Source organism: Ursus maritimus (assembly GCF_017311325.1).
Source record: "Ursus maritimus isolate PB19 chromosome X unlocalized genomic scaffold, ASM1731132v1 scaffold_X1, whole genome shotgun sequence".
NCBI lineage: Eukaryota > Metazoa > Chordata > Mammalia > Carnivora > Ursidae > Ursus > Ursus maritimus.
Window position 1 is genome coordinate 119,242,342 of NW_024423319.1, and position 23,204 is coordinate 119,265,545.

General features: G+C 39.8%; 1 long non-coding RNA gene across 3 annotated transcripts in view; it reads left to right on the forward strand.

Annotated features, from left to right (window-relative positions):
• The window catches only part of LOC103666322, a 457,349-nt gene that overhangs the window by 382,264 nt on the left and 51,881 nt on the right, over window positions 1-23,204 (forward strand). For 2 of the 3 annotated variants that reach the window (XR_005835895.1, XR_005835898.1), the window contains one exon: window positions 15,385-16,987. This is a non-coding gene — a long non-coding RNA (uncharacterized LOC103666322). Of the gene's footprint in view, window positions 1-15,384; window positions 16,988-23,204 lie in introns of those variants that run through there. The other variant, XR_005835900.1, reaches the window with a different exon arrangement.

Here is a 23,204-nt window from a genome sequence, read left to right on the forward strand (position 1 = left end):
GGTTTGTTCCCATGCCTGGAAAAGCAATAGAAAATGAGTTGGTGCACTAAACAATGGGCAGAGGGCATGATTCCAGGATGGCAAGAACAATATGCAAGAGAGTGGTGTGGAGGGTCTTGGGGGGGAATCTCCCGAGACCTTTAGAAAGATTCACACTCAAGAGTAGCCCCTTTCTACTTCAGAGCTAGCTGAGGCATGGGACGGACACACATGAGCCCCCAGCACCAGTGGAGATGGATCACCTCTGAGAATCCTGGGGCAGGGGGTGGCGGAGATGTCAGCCCTGCCGGGAAGCTGCTGCACAACATCTCAGCACTGTCCCCAAAGATCATGCCATGGGTCTAGGAAGAAGCTTCCATTGTTTGCCAACAGCTTTTGGAGAGGTGATCACGTGCATGGGCGATGTGTGCCCGTGCTGCAGTGAAAAGTAGAGGAGATCCAAGAAATACGGATTGCTCCCCATTTCAGTGTTGCATTCCTACTGAATACCCAGTTTCAGTGTTGCATTCCCAGTAAATACCCAGTTTCAGTGTTGCATTCGCACTAAACCAGATGGCTCTTCCCATCTCTGATGCCCGAGAGCACTGGAACACCTTTGGAGATTAGGGCTGGGACTGGAAGTTGAGGTGTAAGGGTGCCTTCTAAGGGAAGAAAAGTTGGTAAGGGAGCTGAGAACAGTACAACTTGACCTGGACAGAGGGCTGCCCACAAGGGTTGGCTCTAAACCAGAAGGTCTACAACAGCTTGAAGCGAAGAGTAACTTTTCTGCCTCCTGTGTTCACCCTTCTCAGCCATAGCTGCTGAATCTCTTCTAATGTTTCCAGTTTCTTGATTATACCAGTAATGCTGCAACGAACTCAAGTGTGAGTGCTCAATTAGGAGTTTACCTGTGAGATGAAATCAAGAGCAGGGTTGACATTTTTCCAGATTTTTCTCCAGAAGTATACTAATTTTCACTTTCACCAGTAGCGTATGAGAAAACCTGTTATTCACAAGCCAGCCAACTGTGTGTGCAACTGTACATATTAATACTTGCCGATCTGGACTTTGAAAATGATATTCTATTTTTAAGGGACATTTCTTTAAACAGAATTATGCTATCATTTCATGATTTTAAGCCATTACTGTTTTATGTGTGATCTGCCTGTTCATGTCTTTTGCTCGTTGCTTTTAATTGAGTTGTTGAGTTTTTAAAATTGATTTCAAATCCTTCTATAGTAAGGAAATTAATCCCCTTTCTTTTGTTAGCATTACATATATTTTCTGCATGTTTCTTCATTAAACAGGATATTGGCTTGTGTGTGTGTGTGTGTGTGTGTGTGTGTGTGTGGTTTATTTGTTTGTTTGACATATTGGGGATGGGTACATATATCCTGCCTTAAAGAGGGAGTTTTCATGAGGAATGGGAGGTGACTTTCATCCATTGCTCTTTCAATTCCCATGAAAAAATGGCCTTCTGTTGAAATGGTTAATGATTCAGTAGCTTTCCTGAAGCTACTTCTTTCCTTGAGGATGATGCTTTAGTTAATAAAATTGCATCTGATTTCTGCTAATATTTTGCTTGTGATTTTATTTGCATTAACAAGTAGGATTACTTTTTTCTTTGTTTTACACTTGTGCCAACTTGATTAGAAATTTTTACCAATATTAATGCAGGCTTTTCAAAATTAGGAAGATTTTTATCTTGTTATATTGTGTCCCAATTTAAAGAGTTTAATCATCATATGGAGTAAGTGGAGTTCCGTAGGATAAATTCACAACTTATCTTTAGCTTTGTTGCTTCATTTTACTAGGTTTATTCTTTTCTTTCCCCTGGATGAAATGCTGGGCAAGACCAAAAGGCTTTTTGTTTATTCTTGGATAGTATTATTAATAATTTTAATATTAGTTATTATTAATTTCTGGATAATGCTACCATTTATTGTAATTACTATTAATTAGTAAGTTAATTATTAATATTAATCAGGTATTAATAGTAATACTACTATCATGCTCAAATTCCCGTGTATTTAAATTTCAACAATGCTGTGACTTACCTACATTGGACCGAGAGACAATACTTTTCTGTGATTCCAACCTCCCCCTTCGTTGTTACAACCACTTTCTACCCTGTCTACTTTCACTAATATCAAAAGTTAAGTAATCATTCTGCCTTCCCTCTACAGAAACAAGAAAATACCTTTACCATTTTTAATTCTGTCCCCCACCACATGACACTCATGCACTTCAGCATCCTAGTTTGGAATTTTATATTAGCCGTCCTCTATTTTAAGAATGTGGTACTCACATTTGTACTTCTCAACTATATCATCAATCTTGTCATTTTAATTGTAAGGTTTTTGGTTTGATTCTGTACCACTGCTTCTCTGTTCCTTCTCTCCCTAGTATCGTGTCTGTAGTCTTAACATTATAGGTTTTTGGAGAATTTGCTTGATTTTCTTTTCTTTAGCAATGACACATGGGTGGATTGAGTCCTGGGGTAATCATAGGACCGTTTTCTTGTTTTACATCCTCACCAAAAAAGATGGATTACCCATGTTTAGAAGGTGTTTAGAATTAGGATAAAACCTTAAAAACAAACCAAATAAAGCTATCATGACTGACCCTTACAAATTAAATAAATCTCTCCTAGCGACAGAACCGTCCACCTAGTTCGGAAAAGCATTTAAAAACAAAAATAATCCCTGCTGACAAGAGCACACGTTTTCAGACCGTAAGAATTCTGTTTCAACTGTATAATATATTTTGGAATAGAGTTCGTTAAGTCTTCAATTCCAGCCTGTCATGATATGCATGGAATAGCTAAATCTTTAATTGTTTCTTCACTTGAATGTAAGAATGCAACTTTAAGACCTAATGTTTTGTTTGGGTTATAGCATTTAAAATTTTTGAATGGCTTCCCAACCTTTCAAATAAGAATTTTTTACATTTAAAAATTCAGAGTTTCAGCTTTTCTTGAAAAACTGGAAAATCTGATAATACTGGTCTTGCATTTGCGGTGCATATCATCTTGCTGACACTAAGTAAAGTATCCACTGCAGTGATCATTGAATTTATCCCCTGGTGGTTTTTTAGTCGCACTGCCTGGGAGCATTTGAGCCTGTGATGTGTGATTCTGCATAAGAAGGGTGGGTACTCGGCTGTGCTCCCCTGGAGCCTGAGAGCACACAGAGCCAGCTGTGTCCCCAGCATCACCCTTCTGCGATTTCTACCCTGAAAGGCTCTGCTGCCCAACAGTTTTTCCCTTTCTTTCTTGTTCTCCTTCATAAATGTATAGCCACTTTACTACTTCTCCAAATGCATGCTGATTTTTTATGAACAACTTGGCAATTAATTAAAATTCCTTTTTCCCGGTTCGTCAGACAAACATCAGAGTCATCTTCATTGGCCTCCTTGACATTTAAGCAAAGGTTTGAAGGAGCCTGTCCTAGATACCTGCAGGATGCCAGGAGGAAGGGAGAGTTTCGCAAGGCCCTCAGGCAGGGATGAACAGTAAGAGCCAGTGTAGCGGGACTTGAATGAGAAATAACCTCAAACCAAGGAGGTTTGTTGACTGAGTCACACGGTAATGCTGTTCCCTGTAATCATATTGTATTTCTTTACATTATTATTTCTCTGATACCTGCCCCCGCCAACTACTTTTCATTGCATTCCAAGACTTCTCCCCAGTATGTCTTCTTTGGTGGTGGAAAAAAAAGCATTCAGGCCCTGAAGGTGTTCCCCCCTCCCCCGCCACCATATGAAGCTTCTGTTGTTGAATCAGGTCTGGGTGGTGCACGATGGTTTTTCATATTTAGGATCTCTTCTTTCTTGGTGTGAATTATGCAGTATCTTAGGTAGTGTTGATGTTTTTGGAAATGTTTTTGGTGAGATTTGGTGCAGTCCAGAGTCGACAGCTGAGAAAGAATTCTCGAGACATCTTTGCTGCAAAATGGTGGTTTTATTAAAGCACAAGGACAGGACCCATGGGCAGAAAGAGCGCTGCCTGGGTATTGTGAGGTGTGACTGATTCTATACTTGGGAGTTGGGGTTAAGGAAAAAAGGGAGATTTTTTTGTTTTTTTTGTTTTTTTTACGTTTCAGACTATAGGATTTTTATTTAACAAAAGGGTTGTTGAGAGTGGTACATCTTTGAAAAGGCCTGGGTGATGGGAAACTGTGGTTTTCAAAAGAACTTTCCAATGCTGAAGTGGACCTACAAGATTCTGGAGGCCTTGCCATTGTCAAGTCAAGGTAGTTTTTCCCTCAAGGGAAGCATTAACATTAAGACAGTTGGGAGTTTCCTTCTGGAAGTTAAATTATTAATAATAATGCTTTTTTTCTTGTAAATCACTAAGACATTTGTAAAATGAGGGAGACTTGTCTTGCAGGACTATAATCTCCGTAAGTTAACAGTTTGTTTTTCCTTCCCTTAGCTTTAGGGCAGCCCAGAGTGCCTGAGGGATGGCTCACAGATCCCACCTGGGAGTGTGGGGTGGGTGTGGGGGGGTTGTAGGGTTTGTGGGGTGTCAGCTTGTGCTTTGTCCTCGGCTTGCCTTCTGCTCCCTCATCAGTGTGAGGAGATTTCTCACATAGAGTACATTGAGAAAAGGGCTCCCCCCACCCTCCCCACTCTCATCTGCTTACTTTCTGGAATTGTTTGGGAAGACTAGGTATTAACTCTTCCTTAAACGTTTGGTAGAATTCACCTGTGAATCCATCTGGTCTTGGTCTTTTGTTTGTTGAGAGTTTTTTGATGACTGATTCAGTTTCATTGCTGGTAATCAGCCTGTTCAAATTTCATATTTCTTCCTGATTCAGATTTGGTAGGTTATATGTTTCTAGGAATTTATCCATTTCTTCTAGGCTGCTTAATTCTTGGCATATAGTTTCTCATAACATTGTTTTATAATCCTTTGTATTTCGATGGTGTTGTTATTTCTCCTCTTTCGTTTCTGATTTTGCTTTCTTGAGTCCTCTTTTTTTTTTTTTTTAATTTGATGAATCTGGCAAAGGGATTATCAATTTTGTTGATCTTTTCAAGGAGCTAGTTCCTGGTTTTATTGATGTGTTCTATTGGGTTTTTAGTTTCTATTTTGTTCATTTGTGCTTGAATTTTTATTATTTCCTTCCTTCTCTTGGTTTTGGGTTTTGTTTGTTCTTCTTTTCTAGCTTGTTTAGTTTGCTTGAGATTTTTCTTGCTTCTTGAGGTGGGTCTGTATTGCTGTAATGTTTTTTCTTAGAACAGCTTTTACTGCATCCTAAAGATTTTGGACCTTGTGTTTCCATTTTCATCTGTTGATGTGTATTTTTATTTCTTCTTTGATTTTCTGTGTTGACCCATTTATTGTCTAGTAGCATGTTATTTAACCTCCATATATTTGTGCTCTTTCCAGATTTTTTCTTGTGGTTGATTTCTAGTTTCATAGCATTGTGGTCAGATATGATATGTAGCATGACTTCGATCTTTTTGAAGTTGTTGAGGTTTGTTTGTAGCCTAATATGTGACCTGTTCTGCAGAATATTCCATGTGCACTTGAAAAGAATGTGTATTCTGCTGTTTCAGGATGGAATGCTCTGAATATACCTGTTAGATCCATCTGGTCCAATGTATCATTCAAAGCCACTGTTTCCTTGTTGATTTTTTGTTTGGATGATCTATACAATGATGTAAATAGGGTATCAAAGTCCCCTACTGTTATTATATTACTATCAATTACTTCCTTTTTGTTCTTATTAACTGCTCTATGTATCTGGGTTCTCCCATGTTGGGTGCAAAATATTTACAATTGTTATATCCTCCCATTGGATTATAACCTTTATGATCATGTGGTGTCCTACTCTGTCTCTTGTTACAGTCTTTGTTTTTTGTTTTTTTTTAATATTTTCATTATTTATTTGACAGAGAAATAAAGCAGAGGGAAAGGCAGAGGGAGAAGGAGAAGTAGGCTCCCTGCTAAGCAAGGAGCCCAATGTGGGACTCAATCCCAGGATCCTGGGATCATGACCTGAGCTGAAGGCAGATGCTTAACCAACTGAGCCACCCAGGAGCCCCATTACAGTCTTTGTTATAAAATATTTTTGTCTGGTATCAGTATTGCTATGCTGGCTTTCTTTTCACATTCATTTGCATGATAAATGTTTCTCCATCCCCTCACTTTCAATCTGCAGGTGTGTTTAGGTCTGAAATGAATCTCTTGTAGGCAGCATATAGATGGGTCTTGTTTTTTAATCCATTTTGTCATCCTATGTCTTTTGATTGGAGTGTTTAGTCCATTTACATTCAAAGTAATGTTTGATAGGTATATACTTATTGCAGTTTTGTTACTCGTTTTATGGTTGTTTTTGTAGTTCCTCTTTGTCCCTTTCTTCTCTTGCTCTCCTCTCATGGTTAGTTGGTTTTCTTTAGTGATATAGGTAGATTCCTTTCAGAGAATCCATATTTAATTGAATTAACTTAATCGACTCCATTTAGTATGTTAATTTGATTGAAGTGTCCATTTTCCTCTGCCTTTTTGGGGAAAGGGTTGTGGGTTTTTTTTTTTAATCTTTTCTTCTTATTTTGTTGCCATAGATTTGTGTGGTTCTGGGTGGATGACTTTGTGTTATCTTTCATATAGTGGGGAATTTCATCATCTTATGTTAGCTCTTTGGAGAATTATGTGGAAAGGGAAAGAGAGACCAGGGTGGGGCAGTGGGGCTTTTGAGTTGCTTCCTCAGAATATCCCCTTCTAACACTTTTCCCTGAAGCATGGCTCCATATACAGAGAAAGCAGAAAGTTGCTCTCATTCTTGCTTGCAAACTCCTATGTTACAGGTAATTTCATATATGTCTTCAGCTGACTGCAGGCTGCCGTGGCAGAGCTGTTGCCGTCCTTACTACTCTGTCCTGCCACCCTTCCCTCCTCCATCCCACCATCCTTCCCTCCTCCATCCCGCCATGGCGGCAGCTGCTTCCTGCACAGATGGGATGCTTGCATAGTTTCTTGTTTATTGCTACATCCCCTGCTACTCCATGGTGCATGATGTGTCTTTATAAACAATCTGAACAGTTATTCAAATCATAAGTGGTGAAATATGGAGATCAAAGCAATGAGAGGGACATGCACATTTGAAGGAGCCATCTGAACTGAAATATTTAAGTAATCTTATTCTTAAATTCTGCCTCACGTTAGGCTCCACTAACTGTTCCTTGATACTCATTCACACAAAAAGAAAGTGAAAGGGGGAAAAACACGCTTTCCCTAATAGGGGTTATGGACAAACTATTCCTGGTACGTATAGTGGACAAAATAAAAATTCACTCTTCTCATTGACCTTCCACTTCTGGTCCCAAGTGGACCTAGTTTCACATCTTACTGTTTCTCTCTGTGGTGGATATGGCAGCTAACATGGGCATAAGAATTCTAAGACCTCTCTGTAGGAGGAGTTTGGCTAGCAAAAAGATAATTTCAAGTGAAAATGGAGAAAAGAGGGAGAAAATGAAGGTGGTATTTGGAAGTAGAAGCAGTAGAAACATTCAGCAGTGTGACTTTCTTGGAGCTGCAGATGCAGGGACCCGTAGGAGCACTCGACTGTTTCAAGTTGTATTTGGTATGATTCTGGTCTAACAGAGAAACATGTTAGAAAAATTTCTCCCCTTGTGTTTAAAGGATAGAAGGGATGCATGAGTGGGAAAGCAGTTCACAAATCCAGAACTTTGACTGGACTAGTTAGTTAAGCCTCCTCCATGTGTCGCTGTTTTGGGGGTTACGAGTACACGGTGAACTTGACTTACTGGGATCTGCTCTTTCTCCACAGTGCCCCCCCCCCAAAAGCAGTGAGATGCAGTGAAATGTCCCAAAACAAGGTAATTGCAGAGAGATGGGGAAATGCCAAAGGTCTAGAAAACCTACAAATTTGTAAATAGTCTGTGGATAATTGTACATTGCCTCCATCTGTGATAATACTTTTAGAGCTGTAAAAGCAATATCAACATGTAATTGTTATTAGTGGCTGTATAGTTCTTAAAATTTTTGCTGTTTAAAGTCAGTGAGTGGTTCTGAAATGCGTACTTGCTTATATAGAGATGTGACCCATGTCAAATAACCTTCAGGAATGTATAATTGTAGCTCTCAACCAATTACACTTATACTGACCACTGGTCAGCAAATGGTCAGTTGGAATTTTCTGGAGCCCCTCTGTCCAGGATCCTTGTCCTTTTCCTGTCATCTGAACCCATAGCTCTGCCCCCAACTTTGCCCCTTCCTTTACCTGGTTTTTTCTTGGAATCTCTTAGCTTAAGCCTCACCTGTGAAGTCACTTTTCTCCAGAAACAGAGCAGGGTAGACTGGGGAGGAAAAGAGGAAGGAAAAGAAGAGGAGGTTGAAGGAATTTTCAGGTCCATGATGAAAGGAGTTAACACAAAGCATTGCTTCTCCATCTTTCCAACAATGAACTCCACAGCAAAAGAAAGTGAACCTGCAAGCTTGGGATGGGGAGGTGGGCTGCCGTGACCACTGATGAAAATGAGCTGAGACAACCAAACATGTTCAAAATGTCAAGATTCCCCACGTCTTCTTTTAATTTAAAAAATTCATGCACATTTTATCCTCCATATCATAGTATTTTTCCTGGAAAATGATATTTCACGTTACTTTTCACTAGGAAATTTCTTGCCTGTCTCTTGGTTATTGGTTACAATACTATTATATTGAGTTTATCGCTTGTGAAATATTGGCTGAAATGACGAAAGGTTAACACTGGCTATCAGGCAGTTTCTTTTCTTGGTCTTGGTGTCACAGTGTTTCCAGAAAGAAATATCATATTTAGTGTCACACGATTTCCAGAAAGAAAGATTACATAAATATGATATGCAAATGGTAACGTTGACTTAGTATTTTCCCACCTGTTGGGGTAATTTCTGAGGAAAGAAGTACAAATTTTATAAAATGCCTGGAGGATGCTGTGTGATATTTTTAGGTCATGTTGGAGAAGTTTTGGGGGAGTGTATTTGCTGAGAAATGAAGTCCCTTACACTATCCACTGAAAGGACCAACTGGCTAGTGCCTTTTACTTATAGACATACTCTTTATCTTTTTCAGTAGAGATTGATGGATTTTTTTTTTTTACCAACAGAATAGTTTCTTAAAAAATTAAACCTGAAATGACTCAGAGTGAATTTTGAAAAATGCATGTCAAACTATCTTATTGCTACTGCAAGTGGTTAAAATTGGAAGGGACCTTGAGGAGGTTATTGATTTCTTGCATATAAATCTCCATTTGATTGGTTCCCATAATCTTAGGATTATTGGTCTTCATTCAGATTTCAAATTTTGTTACTATTTCAGTTACCAGATCTTTCCCTCTTCACTTGTCTTAAATGCTTCATATTTGAAGATCATGTCATGACATTATGTCACCAATTTCCCATTATCTTTGCTGTCATTCCACAACTTCTGGGTCATTTGTGTTCATTTTGGGGTGACTTTAGCTCTTGGCGTTTTATTATTTTTTTAATGTAACTTGTTTTAATTCTTGGTCATTTAATAATATGTATATAATATATACACATATGATATATATGTATATATAAATATAGATAATAATATAATAGTGTAACAGAATAACATAATTTGTTTTAACTCTTGGTCATTTAATAATTTATATAATTATATATAATTCATCTCTTACATATAACATTATATATGATATATATCACATATATCATGTTTTATAATATATGATATATGTGATATACATATCACATATACATATATATATCACTTTTTCAGAATTTCTCTCTCTCTCTCTTTTTTTCTAAAGTGGGCACCATGCCCAGAGTGGAGCCCCAGCATGGGGCTCGAACTCATGACCTTGAGACCAAGACCCAAGCCAAAATCAAGTGTCAGATGCCCAACCAACTGAGCCATTCAGGTGCCCTGTAAATTTCTCTTCCTTAAACTTATCTTTAATGACTGTGTCTTCTGCTCTGTCTTATCCACTCACTTCATTTCTTATTACCAATAATCATACACCCTCAAAAATTATGATTTCATTCATCCCTCTTTCTTATCACCACCTTCCATCCTGCAAGCATGTACCTCCTAGTAACATACCCAATATTTCTTTGACTTCACTGGGAATTCCAGCCCATTAGTTCTACCACCTTTTACTGTCCTTCAACTCTGATGATTTCTCTGCCCTCCATAGTCACCTTAAAATCCCTATCCGTCATTACCTCTGTGTATATTCTCTACTTCTTTCTACTTGCCTGGCCAAATGACAATGCTGAGAACGTTAAAACGTAAAACACCTGCTCCACCTCTGCCCGATTCATCCACATGCAGCTGAACATGGATGGAGGAAAACCAATGTCTAGTCTCCAGAATCCATGACCTCCAGGAATTACCCTAACACTGTCAAGATATCATACTGTGGTTCTTTTTTTTTTTTTTAAGATTTATTTATTTATTTGAGAGAGAGCGCAAGTGAGCACACAAAGGGAGAAGGAGAAGCAGACTCCTCACTTAGCAGGAAACCCAACACAGGACTCGATCCCAGGACCCTGAGATCATGACCTGAGCCGAAGGCGGATGCTTCACTGACTAAGCCACCCAGAAACCCCTCGTATTATGATTCTTTACACCTACTTAGCTGTTTCCCACCTTCTGTCTCTTCCTTTCAGAACTCTGACAGTCCTTTCTCCTGTCTTCGAGCCTAGATGATGGTTTCGCTTCTGACTTCGCTGACAAAATGAAAGCAGTCGGAAAATAAGCCCACGTTCCCCAGCTACATCTACACACACGCCCGCATCTATCTGCACTACCCCTGACTCCGCTCCATGTCTTTCCTCTTGTCCAGGTGAAATGATCTGTAAGATAATCACATTTCATGCAGTTCCTTCCTTCATTCCCTAGGTGCCATGCTCTCTCACTGACTCCAGTGCACTGCCCCAGCAATTGTCTCCTCTCCTGCTCACTTATGTTGATCTTTCTCTCTCCCTACTGAATAAGACCCATAAGAAAACTTCCTGTTATTTCTCCCATCTAAACACAAAATGCTCCTGTGCAGCTCCCATCATCTCATTTCCACTTTTAACATTTTGTCTCTAATATAGAGATATTATCGTATTCAAATACAATTTGTGTATGGACATTGTGTCCTACAGCGTTGTTAAATTCATGTCTTATTTCTGTCAGCTTTTAAATTGACTACTTGGGATTTTCCATGTATATTATTATGTCATCTATGATTAGAGAAACCTTTAATTCTTTCTTTAAAAATCTGTGTGCTTTTTATTTTTATTTACTTGCCTAAGTATATTGGCTAGGAATTTAAAGCACAATGTTTAGTTGAAGTAGTAATTGTCCCCAACTTGGGGGAGAAAGAAAATCTTTCCATTAAGTGATATCCATTATAAAGTTTAGGAAGCTCCTTATTATTCCTAGTTTTCTGAGACTTTTTTTTTTTTATCATTAAGCAGTATTGAATTCTGTCAAATGCTTTTTCTGCCTCTTTTAAGATGATTATATAGTGTTCTTTTTTAGTAGGTTGATATTACAACTTTTGGATGTTAATCTTTTACAATTGGTATTATTTCAAAACTCATAGAATTCACTAGTGAAGCCATTTGAGTGTGAAATCTTTGGTCAGGTTTTTTACTATCCATGCAGTTTTTTAAAGATTTATTTGTTTATTTGTGGGAGAGCGAGCTAGCAGGGGTGTGGGCAGAGGGAGAGAAACTTAAGCAGACTTCACCCTGAGCGCAGAGCCTGGCATGGGGCTTGATCTTACAACCCTGAGATCATGACCTGAGCTAAAACCAAGACTCAGATGCTTAACCAGGTGCCTTATGAATTCAATTTTTAAAATAGATATACGTTGGTTTTCTATGTCTTCTTAAATACTCTTGATAATTTATGTCTTGCAAAGAATTTGTCCGTCTTATTGACATGGTTGAATTTATGGCTATAAGTTGTTAATAAATTTTTTTTTTAATTATCTTTTTAACGTCTATAGGCTCTCTGGTGATTTCCCTCCTTTACTTCTTGATATTGGCAATTTTTATATCTCTCTCCTCTCTCTCTTTCATGATTTTTCTAGTTAGAAATTTATCAACTTTTTTTCAAAGAGTAGGCTTTTAGTGTTATTTTGTTTTTTTTTTTTTTAAGATTTTTAAAAATTTATTTGACAGAGAGAGACACAGCGAGAGAGGGAACACAAGCAGGTGGAGTGGGAGAGGGAGAATCAGGCTTCCCGCTGAGCAGGGAGCCCGGACGCAGGGGTCGATCCCAGGACCCTGGGATCATGACCTGGGCCGAATGCAGATGCTTAACGACTAAGCCACCCAGGCGCCCCAAGCCACCCAGGCGCCCCTATTTTCTGTTTTGTATTTTACTGATTCTTGCCATTTTCTGTGTTCTTTTATTCTGTTAATTTGAGTTTATTTTTGCCTTTTAGTTTCCTGTAGTGAAAGCTTTGAGATCAGAGATCGGCGAACTATAGCCCAGAGGCCAAGTATGGCCCAATGCTTGTTTCTGTAAATAAAGTTTTATTGAAATCCAGTCATGGTCATTCCTCTTTAGTATTGTCTACAGTTGCTTTTGAGCTACAATAGCAGAGTTGAGTAGTTACAATGGTGACCATGTGGCCCACAAAGCCTAAAATAATTATTATCTGGCCTTTTTAAGAAAACATTTGCCAACCCTTTGATTAGGTCATTGATTAGTGACCTTTTTTTGTTTTTATATGTCAGCATGTAAGGTCATAAAGTCCCTTAAAGTACTGCTGTATATACTTCCTATACATTTTTGATATGCTGTGTTTTCCAATGAGTTGTTTAATTTCCACCTGTTAGCTGTGTTTATGTTGATTTCTGAGTTAATTTCACTGTGGACAAAGAACCTATTCTGCAATACTTCATTATTTCTAAATCCCGTGAGACTTGTTTTATGGCTCAGCATATGGTGTACTTGATTGACGTTTTCTTCTCGTCTTGCACATTGTCTTTCCATCATGTGCATTCACTTAGACCTCTGCCCTTTTCTGTTTCTTTCCACTTACACTTTTTTTTTTCTTTTTTCTTTTTTTGCCTGGGCCCTCTGGCTCATCCCTGTGAGAACTGACAATCAGCCAAGTCTTTGGGAAGATACAAGGCTTACTCTCTGTGCTTTCCCTGCTTCTAGGGACACTATTAATTTTCAGCTGCTTTTCAGGTTTGGGGGTCTGGACTTTAACCCCTCAGGCTTTCTGTTGCCCAAGCTGAGCACGTTTGTACACTCATTTAAGAAAATCATTAACTTGGCATATTTTTGCTCCTTGTTGCTGTGATCTTTTACCAGGATCTCCCTGTGCCTTTGTAGTGGAGCTGTCTGCCAGTGATTTAGACAGGTTATATGTTCTGAATTTGGATTTAAATCCTAAGGTTCTCATGCTCCCAAGATTTCCCACTTGATTTCCAGCTAACCTCCTACCCTTTTAGCCAATAAGGATGTGGAGCTGCTCGCACTGTTTTCTGCACTCTTAGCCATGAGGGCAGTACTCTGAGGCCAGGAAGCTGCAATCTAGCAATGCGTACTTATTCTTACAGGTGCTAGTGTTTGAGGTTTAACTCCCCTCCAGTTTCTCTCTCCTTTGAGAAGCTTTCCAGTATATTTTTAAAAATTTAACGAAGTGCATGGGATCACTTCACTCTTTTGACATTACCAACAGCCTATCCCTGCATGAGTGATTTTTAAGTAAACTTTTTATTGAATGAAAACACACATACAGAAAAGCGCATGCATCGTGATTATACAGCTCAGTGAATTTTCCTGGAATTAACACATGTCTGTAACCACTACTCAAATAAAAAGTAGAAAATAGAAAATTTTCAGCACTTCAGAAGCACTCCCACCTTGAGATTTTCCAATGACTAATCCCTTCTCCCCAAAGGTAAGCACTCTACTCACTTTAAATGCTTTAGTTTGCCCTCTTTTGAATTTTATATAAATGGGATGTTACAGTATGAGCCCTTTTATCTCTGGCTTCTTTCGCTCGAAGTTATATTTGTGGAATTCAGTCATGCTGTTCTGTGTAGATGGAATTTGTATATTTTCATTGCTGTATTGCATGACATTGTGTAAATATAACAATTTACTTTCTCTCCTTTCTGCTGTTGATGGGCAATCATTGGGTTGCCCATCTGCTGAGGATTTGTTTCTGATTTGGGGCTGTTCCAAAGATTGGTGCCCTTTGTTCTGCATTCTGGTGTTAGTAGGTCATAATTCTTTTTTTTTTTCTTTAAAGATTTTATTTATTTATTTGACTGAGAGACAGCCAGCGAGAGAGGGAACACAAGCAGGGGGAGTGGGAGAGGAAGAAGCAGGCTCCCAGTGGAGGAGCCTGATGTGGGGCTTGATCCCAGAACACCAGGATCACGCCCTGAGCCGAAGGCAGACGCTTAAGGACTGAGCCACCCAGGCGCCCCTGTAGATCATAATTCTATTGCACATGATCCCAGGCGTGGAATTGATGGATCACAGGAATGTGTATGTTCGGCTTTGATAGGCATTTTTTGTTGAACAGTTTTCCAAAGTGCTTGTGCTCTTTACACTCTCACCAGCAATGGAAGAAATATTGTGCATGATCAGTTTAAAATCTCATTGGCTCAGTGATGCTTTCATGTAGCTCAGGGCTTGCTTTCTTCTTCTTCTTCTTCTTCTTCTTCTTCTTCTTCTTCTTCTTCTTCTTGAGATTTTATTTATTTATGTATTCATTTTAGAGAGAGAGTGGGGTGAGGGGCAGAGGGAGAGGGAGAATCTTGAGCAGACGCCGTGCTGAGTGCAGAGCCCCCATGCAGGGTTTGATCCCACAACTCTGAGATAATGACCTGAGCCAAAATCAAGAGTTGGATGATTAACCAACTGAGCCACCCAGGCGCCCCCATGCTCAGAGCTTTCTTAATGCAGCAGTACACTTATTTCCATCTCCCTAACCAAACCTACATTTTAATAAGCACTTAAGTACAACCAACCATTTGGGTTGACAGCTGTTGACTACTTGGGTTGATAACTACTGTTACCTACTTTTGTTTTGGACAGAATACTTACTAATGGGTTCCCTAGGTATAAATCCATGACTCTCAGAATCTCTCTAGATTATAGAGTGTTCTAAGTTTACCTTATTATCCTGTTATATTTTATTTAAAATTTACAATGTAAGCTTCCTATTTTAATCCTGGTAGACAATAAAAACATAAATTTGTATGCCTCCAAGTAGTGTGTGGGCAAGGGCACACATCGTAACACCCGGTAGTTTTGATACTTGTTTTATTTAGATTTCTCCATAAGGAGTTTTTTTCTTTTTACTCAGCGGTCATCATCATAATTATAGCAAGAGTCTAAAATAATTTATAGCAACAGATAATTCTTTATGTTATTTACAGATGTGTAATAACACCTGCCTCTTCTAGTGGACGTAATTCTAAGGTGGCCCCAAGATTCCTGCTCCTTGGTGCATACGTACACCTTGTATGATTTTCTCACCTTGAGGGTAAGTGGGACATGTGGGTAGGATGGAAGATCAGTCCTTTGATTAGGTTACTGGTCAGGTGCTGTTAAATCAGAAGGGTGATTATTCATGTGGGTGTGACCTCATCAAGTGAGCCCTTGAAAGGGACTGAGGTTTTCTTGACATCAGAGATACTGGATGTGTGAGAGGAAGTGTGGAGGGGGCCAGCAAGCTTAGAAGAGGAATCCCAGCTTCTCAGTAGACACCGCTGCCTGACACCTTGGGAAACCAGTAAACCAGCGTTATTTTAAGTTGCTAAGTCTATGGTAACTTGTTGAACAGTGGAAGAGCACCAACAGATCTCTTAAAAAGAAATACCGAGTCATAAGGTGAAAAGCAGTTTTATGTGAAAACAAGGTAGGTTCTACTGTCACTCCCTCAGAGTCACATGTTTTAACCAGAAGGTCACTGAAATAATTTGTTTTTACCCTAGGGATACACTTTGTCCCCATTTACCTAAAGTCAGTGCTAACTCCCCAAATATGAAAGTTACCACTTTTCATGTATGACAGACTGACTCTCCTAGTATACAAATTCAAACTTTCTTTGCCAAAACTTTGGGTAAATTTGATGCTTCAGATAGACCTTTGCTTATTCTGTGATTTCTCCCACCCTTTGGAGCCCACTTCCCAAGGTGTGTCATTGCTCAAGTTAGTTAGTTAGACTGTGAAGGAGAAATGGCTGGCCTCATGGCGTCACTGGTAAACCAGTTCCAAGAATGAGGATTAAGAGCATAAATTGAGTAACAGTGAAGGCCCTCCAGGGAACACTGGTGAAGTAAAATAGTACTTGTTTGTGTAAACCCTGGTGGATTTATTTTTTAAATACATCTAGCTATTTTTCAATCAGCCTGTGTAGATTAAAGTCCACGATCATGCTTATGCCAAAAAAAAAAAAAAAAAAAAAAGGAAGACAAGAAAGAAAAAAGCATACTTAAAGCTGTGGTAATGCCCTACAAATATAAGGGAAAGTGCAAATATATCACAGTATTCTGAAGATGTGAATTTTTATACATTTTTGTTTAGTTACTTTGAAACCCAACTCTGGAACTTTTTTCCTCCATTAAACATGAATGTAGAAAGAGATCAAAGTAAAAATACTAGTGGAAATAAGGTCCGTTATAACCACTGGTGAGGCATCTAAGCCCAATGGAGACTGTAGGGTTTTTTTTGTTTTGGGGGGGTTTTTTTGTCAGGCATTATTTTGTAAATTGAATTAGTTGACTTCCCCCCAGCCCCTTTTTCATGAAAAGCATAATTTTCAGCTTCCCCTGAAAATCTGGAAAATGTGGTGACACTGGGGCTGCAAGCATGGTGGCCATGATTTGTGGCCGCTGAATGTGTCTCAGTCCTGGCCAGCTGCCTCCTTTCCCCAACATCTCCATGGCTCCATACTGTCTTGCTGGCCCCACTGCTGTGCACATGACTTGCCTCTATCCTTGGTGGGTGCTGTTTCTTTTCCCCACATGCTTGGTCTGCCTTATTGACAGGTGAGAATGTGACTTCCAGTTTAGGCATTCTTAGGGGCTGGTAAGCCAGTCTTAGTCTGTGGGTGCAGAGGGCAAATCGAGGAAAACCAGCCTCTGTGTGACCTCTTTGATTCTTCTCCCTGATCTCTATTATTCCTTCCTTCCTCCTGTGTCCTTAAAAATCGTTATCAGAGCACTCAGTATCCGGTTGGCCCTCATTATCCATGGATAATGTATTTGCAAATTCATCTACTTGCTAAAATTTGGTTTTAATACCCAAATCAGTACTTGCATGGCCTTCATGGTCATTTGTGGACGTGTACAGAGTGGTGATCAATTTGAATTGCCTGATGTTCCCAGGTGAACTGTGCCTTCTCATTTTGGCTCTCATACTATAGAGAAGTGCCCTTTTTGTTGTCTCTTTGGTGTATCTTTGTACTTTTTATTGGTTATTTTGTCATTTAAAATGACTCTCAAGCATAGTGCTGCAGCACTGTCCCATGCTCCTAGGCACAGAAAGACTATGACGTGCCTTAGGGAGACAATACATGTGTTAGAGTAACTTCCTTTAGGCATGAGTTCTAGCGCTGTTGGCCTTGAGTTCAAAGTTGATGAATGTTTTTCCCTGAGGAGCAATGGCTAGTATTTGCTGACTCAGTGTTTGCTGCAGCGTTACGAAACACAACCATGGTGAAGAAGGAGAATCCGCTGCGTTGCAGGTGTTGACAAGCAGCGTCTCAGTCAGCGACAGTTCCGTCCCCGTTCGCTCAGACCACATGTTTCGGTGTCATTCTTGAGTCCTGTATGTCTGTTACAGAACTCTCTGTTGCTCTACATCTAATAGTGATGGCATTCTGTTGGCTCTACCTTTAAAATATGTTATGCCCAGAATCCAACCACTTCTCACCATCCCCATGGCCCCCGCCTGTTCCCTCACCTGGATTATTGCAAAAACCTCTTAACTGGCCCCCTTGCTTCTACCCCGAGTCCTGTGTCTGTGTGTAACACAGCTACCAGCGACCTTCCTCCTCAAAGATCATATAGTTCCTTTGCTCAAAATCCTCACTCAAAGTAAAAATCAAAATCCTTACTGTTCTTTACAAGAACATATGCAATCTTACTTCATCCTTCATTATTATTTCCCTGCTTCTCTCCCTCTCTTTCTGCTCCAGCCACTGGAATCCTCACTATTCCCCAAATATACCCCCAGTAAGACTTGGGAAATGAATGTACGAATAACATTTTCCCCAGCTGGACTTAGTGAAATATCTTAGAAAAGTGTGTGCTGTTTGAGAAGAGAGAACGTGACTTAATTCCCGGTTTTGACCTCACAGTCCATCCCTGCCTTCCACGGTGTATGGTGAAGGCAGAACGAATACATAATGCACTTATCATTCTTGAGTGGCATTTCCAGAAAGCAGGAAGACGTGCTTTGAAGGCAGCAGAAAAATCATCTTCATTTCTGATGCCTGTAAGAAGGCTGCAGTGTTTTGAGGGCAGGATGTGGCATTTCCTGTTCATCCCCAAATTTCTCCACTTTCATGGAGCCCTCATGACATGTTAGACACTAAGTGGGGTACTTGATGTAGGTTACTTTATTTAGTCCTAATCCCAGTCTTACGGGTGTGAACTGTCCTTACCCTCTTTTCACGTATGATGGAATGAGGCTTAGGGCCTGCCCACATTCTGGGAGCCCTGGTGTGCCCTTCCATTCTTTGGGCTTGGAGCCATCCTCTGCCATGATGAAAGTGTTCTGATTTATTTTGGCACGACTAAAGCACAGATGATAAAATAGTAGGATAAAAATATTACAGAATATATTATGAGTTTTGTTTGTTAATCAATGTGCCATACATTTAATGTATGTCCTCTCTAAGAAGCTTTATACTTGTAAATTATTACATCACATAGAGGTAATTCAATATGATCACTGTTGTCATTTCTATAAACATTAGGCAATATCTCCATGGTTGAGAAATGAATTCCACATTATGCCTTTTTTGCTCATGAGAAACTCAAATTTCACATATAGATTGTTTTCCAGAAATGTAAACAAAATTTATTTTCTCTTTTTATTTCTCAGGTAAATAGATGCTTTAAATTAGTAGAAGAACATCATTGGCATTGGGCGCCTGGGTGGCTCAGTAGGTTAAGCATCTGCCATTGGCTCAGGTCATGATCCTGGGGCCCTAGGATTGAGCCCCAATCCCTGTCCAGTGGGGAGTCTGCTTCTCCCTCTCCCTCTGCCCCTCCCCACGCTCATGGGCTCTCACTCTCACTTTCTCTCAAATAAATAAATAAAATCTTTTAAAAAATTAGTAAAAGGGGGCGCCTGGGTGGCACAGCGGTTAAGCGTCTGCCCTCGGCTCAGGGCATGATCCCAGCGTTATGGGATCGAACCCCACATCAGGCTCCTCCGCTATGAGCCTGCTTCTTCCTGTCCCACTCCCCCTGCTTGTGATCCCTCTCTCGCTGGCTGTCTCTATCTCTGTCGAATAAATAAATAAAATCTTTAAAAAAAAATTAGTGAAAGAACATCATTGAAAGCCTGAGAGCACAATTATTATATCGAGTTGGTTTAGTAGGAGATTGAAAACCCCTTCTCAAAGCGTTCTTAAACTTATATCTCAAATTATTTTGCTCATCTTTTAGGTAGGTATATCATGTTCCTTTTAAAAAAAGAGCCTCATTCCTGACAGGGAATTCCTCCAAGATTTCATTTGTTCCCCTTTTCTCTGTTATCCCCTTTACTTCTTTGGATCATGACATCAGGACTTGTTTTGGACAAGAACCTTAGCCACAGTGAATTTATACTTTTTAATAATCAACAAACTAAATAATATTACTGGAAGCTTATCTTCAAACAGAGATGTACTGCTATGCACCCTCAAATAAGACTGTTTTCATAACTTTGTAGCATAGGAAACCATCCCCAAACCTAGTGGCTTAACACAACAGCGTTTGTTATTCTCATGATTCTGTACATTGACTGAGCTCTGAGAAGTGGTTCTCCTGTTTCATGCGATATTGGTTGGGGCTACAGTCATCTTGGGTCTTGACTATGCTGTGCTATCCAAGATGGCTCCCTCACATGGCGGCCAGTTGCTACTGACCAGGAGCTCAGCTGGGGCAGTCTGCCAGAGTGCCTTCGATCTCTTCCAGAAGGCGTTTTCATGTAGCTTGGACTTCTATTAGCATGGTGGCTGGATTCCAAGGAGCCAGAAGCTCATGGCCTGGGCTTGGAACTCCCAGAACATCATTTTATTATTACTAATTACTTAACTTTATTTTTTAGAACAGTTTTAGGTTCACAGCAAAACTGAGTGGAAAGTATGGAGTTCCCACAAAGCCTCCCTATCTCCCCACTTACAACCTCCCCAACTATTGACAATTCCCACCAGAGTGGTACATTTGTTATAGTAGGTGAGCCTACCCTGACAAGTCATTATCACCCAAAGTCCATAGTTTACGTTAGGGTTCACTCTCGGTATTGTGCATTCCATGGGTTTTAGAAAATAGCAACATTGGGGGGCATTCTTTTGGCCACAGCTAGTTCTAAGACCAGACAAAAATGAAGGCAAAGGAAATACGCTGCACCTGTTGATGTGTGGAGCAGAGGCACATCCAGGAAGACAAGATATTTGGGACTATCTTTGGAGCCTGGCTCCCACAGAGACTGACTGACTATAAGTGGAATCTGTGTTCTAGAAGTTGTCAGCATTTCTCAAACCTTAGTGTATACATGGATTACCCAAGGATCTTGCTAAAATCCGGATCCGTTTAGTGGGTATGAGAGAGCCTACTAAGATAGGCCCAAGATTCCATGTCTGTAACAAGCTCCTGGGTGATATCACGCCAGTGCTGCTGGCCCATGAAACACACTTTGGGTGGGGAGGTAACTGCAGCATTTTCAGCCTTCCTGTTTGCTGCCTGACAAACCCAATTCTCCCCTGACTTAACAGCTTTGTTCTCCTGTTTTGTCAGCCCTTGAAGCCCGTATGTAATAGAGATGAGCAAGAGCATTAAATCCAAATTCAAGGTCATCCTCCACAGGAGATTTTGCTGAACACCCAATTCTCTATTCATTGTCTTATTTCATTGTAACCCACTATTGATTGTAATACCCATTGGCCACACAACTATAAAGCCCTTATGTTTTCATTTTTTCCCCCTACGTTTATGTCTCTAACTGATAAGCTTTTGGTGGACAGGGACTGTGATACACTTAATTGGATTATGATCTCACAAGATTCAGCCCAGCAACCTTAATAATAGTCATTCCTACCTGAGTGGGGATGCTTAGTATGTTCCAGACCTTGGTAAGTTGTTTATTGTTGTTGTTTTTGCTTTTTGCACAACCCTTTCTAATAGACCATTATTATTTTCTTTTTTTTTTAAATTTTTTATTGTGTTATGTTAAGTACATCATTAGGTTTTGATGTAGTGTTCCATGATTCATTGTTTGGGTATAACACCCAGTGTTCCATGCAATACGTGCCCTCCTTAATACCCAACACTGGCCTATCCCAATCCCCCACCCCCTCCCATCTGAAACCCTCAGTTTGTTTCCCAAAGTCCATAGTCTCTCGTGGTTCATTCCCCCTTCTGTTTACCCCCCCTTCCTTCTTCCCTTTCTTCTCCTACTGATCTTCCTACTTCTTATGTTCCATGAATGAGTGAAACCATATGATAATTGTCTTTCTCTGCTTGACTTATTTCACTTAGCATTATCTCCTCCAGTCCCGTCCATGTTGCTGCAAATGTTGGGTAATCGTTGTTTCTGATGGCTGAGTAATATTCCATTGTATATATGGACCACATCTTCTTTATCCATTCATCTGTTGAAGGGCATCTCAGCTCCTTCCACAATTTAGCTATTGTGGACAATGCTGCTATGAACATTGGGGTGCATATGGCCCTTCTCTTCACTACGTCTGTATCTTTGGGGTAAATACCCAGTAGTGCAATGGCTGGATCATAGGGTAGCTCTATTTTTAACTTTTAAAGGAACCTCCACACTGTTTTCCAAAGTGGCTGTACCAACTTGCATTCCCACCAACAGTGTAAGAGGGTTCCTCCCCTTTCTCCACATCCTCTCCAACATTTGTTGTTTCTTGCCTTGTCAAATTTTGCCATTCTAACTAGTGTAAGGTGGTATCTCAGTGTGGTTTTGATTTGAATTTCCCTGATGGCTAATGATTCTGAACATTTTTTCATGTGTCTGTTAACCATTTGTATGTCTTCATTGGAAAAGTGTCTGTTCATATCTTCTGCCCATTTTTTGATTTGATTATTTGTTTCTTGTGTATTGAGTTTGAGAAGTTCTTTGTAGATCTTGGATACCAGCCTTTTATCTGTAGTTTCATTTGCTAATATCTCCTCCCATTTTGTGGGTTGCCTCCTGTTTTGATGACTGTTTCCTTGGCTGTGCAGAAGCTTTTTATCTTGATGAAGTCCCACAAGTTCATTTTTTCTTTCATTTCTCTTGCCTTTGGAGATGTGTCATGAAAAAAGTTTCTGTGGCCGATGTCAAAGAGGTTGCAGCCTATGTTCTCCTCTATGACTTTGTTGGATTCCAGTCTCCCATCGAGGTCTTCCATCCATTTGGAGTTTATCTTTGTGTCTGGTGTGAGAGTGGTCAAGTTTCATTCTTTTGCATATAGCTGTCCAATTTTCCCAGCACCATTTATTGAAAAGACTGTCTTTTTTCCACTGAATGTTTTTTCCTGCTTTATCAAAGATTATTTGCCCATAGAGCCGAGGGTCCATTTCTGGGTTCTCTATTCTGTTCCATTGGTCTATGTGTCTGTTTTTGTGCCAGTACCATGCTGTCTTTGTGATCACAGCTTTGTAGTATAGCTTGAAATCCAGCAACATGATGCCCCCAGCTTTGTTTTTCCTTTTCAACAACTCCTTGGCAATTCGGGGCCTCTTCTGGTTCCACACAAATTTAAGGGCTGTTTTTTCCACTGCTTTGAAAAATGTCATTGGTAATTTTAATTCTTCTGATCAATGAGCATGGAATGTTTTTCCATCTTTTTGTGTTTTCTTCAATGTCTTTCATCAGTGTTCTGTAGTTTCTAGAGTATAGATCCTTTACCTCTCTGGTTAAGTTTATTCCGAGATATCTTATGATTTTTGGTGCTATTGTAAATGGAATCGATTCCCTAATTTCTCTTTCTTCAGTCTCACTGTTCGTGTATAGAAATGAAACTTATTTCTGCGCA